This window comes from Neophocaena asiaeorientalis, unplaced genomic scaffold (genome assembly GCF_003031525.2).
Source record: "Neophocaena asiaeorientalis asiaeorientalis breed wild unplaced genomic scaffold, Neophocaena_asiaeorientalis_V1.1 scaffold78, whole genome shotgun sequence".
Taxonomy (NCBI): domain Eukaryota; kingdom Metazoa; phylum Chordata; class Mammalia; order Artiodactyla; family Phocoenidae; genus Neophocaena; species Neophocaena asiaeorientalis.
Genome location: NW_020175018.1, coordinates 15,790,200 through 15,794,508, shown reverse-complemented (window position 1 = coordinate 15,794,508; position 4,309 = coordinate 15,790,200). Strand labels below are relative to the sequence as shown.

The following is a 4,309-nucleotide window of genomic DNA, read 5'->3' as shown; positions in this document are numbered from 1 at the left end:
CCCAGCGTCTCAGCCAGGTGCCAGCAGCCGAAAGCCGGCCCCGTGCTTGTCCCCCAAGAGCTGCTGCTTCCTGAGTCCCCGGGGCTTTCTGTCTGCCCTCCCGCGGGCTGGACCAGGCAGGAAGCTCTCCACAGCTACCTCCCTGTCCCATCCTTGCCCTGAGCTCAAAGTGACCTGTTCTAGGTTGAAGTGTGCCCCCCACCCAAATTCACAGTGTTTTGGGGGGACACCCAAGTCTCTTATCGCGGGGGGGAGTGGAGTGGTCTCTCACTGCACGGCTTGTTCATTGGCGCGGCTTCCTGAGTCCTGCGGCTTTGTCACAGCCAGAAGCTCGCGTGCGCTGGAGAAGGGCTCGATGCACAGGGCCTCAAAGGCTTCACGTGCCCTGAAGGCTAGCCCCACAGTGGCTGGGGCCTGAGGCTGTGCTGTCTGGCTGGTGAGGCCACACTCGCCCAGTGTCTTGACATCATCCGAAAGCTGGTTGTCCTAGTACGGCCGCTGCTCCTCCGGCAGCCGCTTGAGGATGCCCTCGACGATGCGTTTCAGCTCGAACACGGTGCTCGATTCCTTGGCGTCTGTGAAGATGGTGGGCTTGTGGCGCCAGGTCACGCGGAACACGTCCATCACGGCTGCTGCCGCTTCCCCTTGATGCGCTGGCGCGGCCGCGCTTCCAGATTCACATGTTGAGGTCCTAACCCCAAGTATCTCAGAGTGTGACCTTGTTTGGAGACAAGGTCTTTGTAGAGGTCGTAGTTAAAGTGAGGTCCTTAAGGCGGGCTCTACTCCAAGATGATGTCCTTACAAAAGGGGGACACGTGGACACAGACACATGCACAGAGAGAAGAGACTCAGGTAGAAGGCGGCCATCCACAAGCCAAGGAGAGAGGCCTGGGGCAGATTCTTTCCTTGGGGCCCTTGGGAGGAGCCAGTCCTGCCAACACACTGATCTCAAGCTTCTGGCCTCCAGACAAATGTCAGTTGTTTAAGCCGCCCGGTTTGCAGTACTGTGTCAGAGCAGCCCTGGCAAAGGAATACATGACCTTACCCAAGACGCCTCCCATCTCATGGACTCCACCCCCCGGGATCCCAGCATGTGGCCTGGACACAGACATCTGTCCAGCCCAGGGGTGCTCACCAGGCCTGCTCTCCTGTCACGCCCACCCGGCCCCCGCCACGGCCATCCACTGGTCCGTATATCCCCTCGCTGTGGCCAGGTGGAAATCTCCCTTCCGAGGAGCTAGAGGAGTGGTCTGGGCTTGAGTTCACCGTCACCTTCTGAGAGCCCTGGAGGAGGTGTCCCGACCCACAGGGCTGAGCCAGGCACCCTGGGACAGAGCCTGGGAGCACCCTGGGTCCAAGATGCCTCACCTCGCCCGACATCTGCTCACTTGCAGTGTTCCAGGTACTGGGCAGCACCATCAATGACATTAGGACGGATGAGACTGGGCTTCCCTGTGGTTACAGAGCTCACAGTAATCCTTTACGTATGCTTTCAGGAGGTCGATAAGCAAAGCGTATTATACGGCGTTGTATCCTCGCTCACCAGGGTGGAAACAACCAAGTCAGTCCTCCTTCTACGGCTCGTCGTGAGTGCCCGCTCCATGCCAGCGTCAGCGATCTCACTTAAGCCCTTCAAAGATCCTTCCAGGGTAGTTAATATCATCCCACGTCACAGACGAGGAAGGCGCTGCTCAGAGAGGTTGGGAGCTTGCAGAAGGTGACAAAGTTGCTAAGGGACCCATTTGGGGTTCAAACTTGACCCCAAAGTTTGTGCTGAGACCACCCTGGCATGCTCCCTCTCCAGGCTCGGCCCACACGCTCCGCACAGGGTGTCGTTCTGAGGACCGGGAGGGCAGTTCCGCCAGGCCGTGGGCTCTGGGGTCACCCCCTGCCCCCAACCTGTCTCACAGCACCTGGCGTTTCCGAATTTTGCTTTGTGAAAAAGCTTCGAGTTGCACAGCCACGGAGCAAATAGAAGAGCGGCTTCGCTCTACAGTGTACGGAGCTAGCTTTCCGTACTCATGACAGCGTCAAATCATTCTCCTCCGGGAGGTGGGAGGGCGGACGGGCAGCCCTCATCCCACTACACAGTGTTTGCGCTGGACCACAGGTGTGGATAAACCCGGGACCCCGCCCGCAGCCCCCCGATGGCTGTTTGACAGCCATCACACAAAACTCTCAGGTCCTGTGTGGGTGCATATCAAGGTCCGTGGGCGCCCCAGGGGTGGGCCTGGACCTTCCAACCACGCCCAGCAGCTGCTGCCCCCCTCTGTGGGACGATGAGGGTGAAAGTACTTGGAAAGAGGAAGGAGAGCTCAGCTTAAGGGGGCTTCCGGTCCAGGTGGGCAGAGGGGCTGGGAGGGTGAGGGAGATGAAGAGTTTGGGGTGGCAAGGGCCCCCATCTTTTCTGACTCGGACAAAGCTTTCTTAGGAAACACTGCACTTAATCTCCCCATTTAGAAGCGAGGAAAACTGAGGTCCATTGGTCACAGTGAAAGGTCCTGGGCCAAGCCAGATGAGGGGCCTCCCCCTACACTCCCAGCCCACCTGGGCACCGGGAAGCCTCAGCTCCCCCTGACCCTTGCCCTGCCCCTCCTCTCCCCAGGTTCCCATTTCCTGTCAGGCTCGCTGATCCATTCAGGTCAGAGCCACGGGCTGGAGGCCAGGCAGAGAGGTCACTGCTAACTGCACGCTAATGACAGCAGGGACCAATCAATCTCCCCCTTAATCAGGCAATCGATGTGCACTGCAGGTGTGTCCGATCCAGGCCTGCAACGGAGGGAGTAGGGAAGGGGGAAGGAGGGGGGGAGGGGGAGAGGAGGCTGGGTAGTGGGGAGCTCGCTCCCAGCCCTGTCCTCTTCTGCATCCCAGAGAGTCGGCTGCAAATTGAAATCACTGCTCAGGAAAGAACTGAGGGGGAAAAAGAAAGGGGAAAAAAGATGACATCTTTTTAATCAAGGCTCAGAGCTGCAGTCGCTAATGAATTCAAGGTTCTCGGGAACCCCAGGGCAAGTCAGGGAGGATAGAAGCCAAAACACTTCCTCCTTCCTCTCCCCTGTGTCCCCTTAATGGGGGGCGGGGGGCGCGTTTAAACCTTCGACTGGAGGACCAGGAGGTTCCCCGCGTCCTCCTGCCTTTTAGAGTTGGAAGGGTCACCCAAGGTCACGGCCAGGCCCCTCCCGCCCAGGACTCCTCTGTCAGGGTCCCTCTCAGCCTTGCTTTAGGAGGGACTGTTCTTAGGAGAGGTGCCAACAGGCTGTTTCCTGGTTCTTTCTCTGAATAGCCCTCCTTTGCACCCGCTGGAGTTTTCAACCTTTACCACTGATTGCGTACCTACTGTGTGCCGGCTTTAGAGACAACAGCGCCCTGAGTTCTCACAACCCCCTCATGTATGTAACCTAGTTGCTAAGATTATTCCATTTTACAGATGAGAAAAACCAAGGCTCAGTCAGGATCATGGAATCTGCCAACATTTCAGCCAAGGTGGGAGGGTGGGGACACGACCCCTTGGCCTCCGATTTCTCTTCCCGGGAGCCCCACAGTCACTCCGGCTCCAAGATCCTAGTTAGGATCATGGCACCCCCCCACACACACCCCATGCTCTGAGGTGCCCTGATGCTGCCCCCCAGCTCTGCAGCTCCTCAGCCCCCCATCACCTGCCTCAGCTTTTCCCGTTTTACAGATTAGCCTAGGATTCAGATCTAATTGTCTGTGGAGTTCCTTCATTTCCAAAGTGTGAAGGTACCGAGTTATGGCAGTTGGCACTTAGGCTGTGTTTGTTCCTTACCGGCTGTGTGCTTATAAGCAAGTTGCTGGCTGTCTCTGGGCTCACCAGACAGCGTGTGTGGCGTGACCCAGCTACCAGGCCCTGGCCCACTGTAAGGCCTTCCCCGTGCCTCACTTCCCCATCTCGAGAGATGAGTCACCTGAGACCCAGAGAGGTTAACTAACTTGCCCAGGTTCACCCAGCAAACCCAGGGCAGCGCGGGCGCTGAGTACGTCTCTGTGCCCAGAAATCCTGAGAACCTTCCACTCCCACCTCTTCTCCTCGCCGCCCCCAGAGCTGTCAGATGCAAGAGCAGAATGAAGAGCTGGCCGGAGAAGGAAGGGGGTAAATGATGCTGTTTAAGGAATTCATGGCCTGGGAGATGTATTCCCAGGGCAGCTCACTTCAAAAGTTCTGTCGCTAAGGGCTCTACGCAGGGAAACTACGCAAAAACTGAGGTTCTAGGCCACGCCCATGGAGGGGAGAAGGTGGGCCTCATCTGCTTCTCCATCAGGCCTGCCTGGCCTGACCTACCTTCCCAAG

At 57.9% G+C, this 4,309-nt stretch overlaps 1 pseudogene; it reads right to left on the bottom strand.

Annotated features, from left to right (window-relative positions):
• Positions 1 to 267: 267 nt before the first annotated feature.
• LOC112411187 (elongin-B pseudogene) lies at positions 268 to 624 on the bottom strand (annotated as a pseudogene).
• Between the last annotated feature and the right edge of the window lie 3,685 nt (positions 625 to 4,309).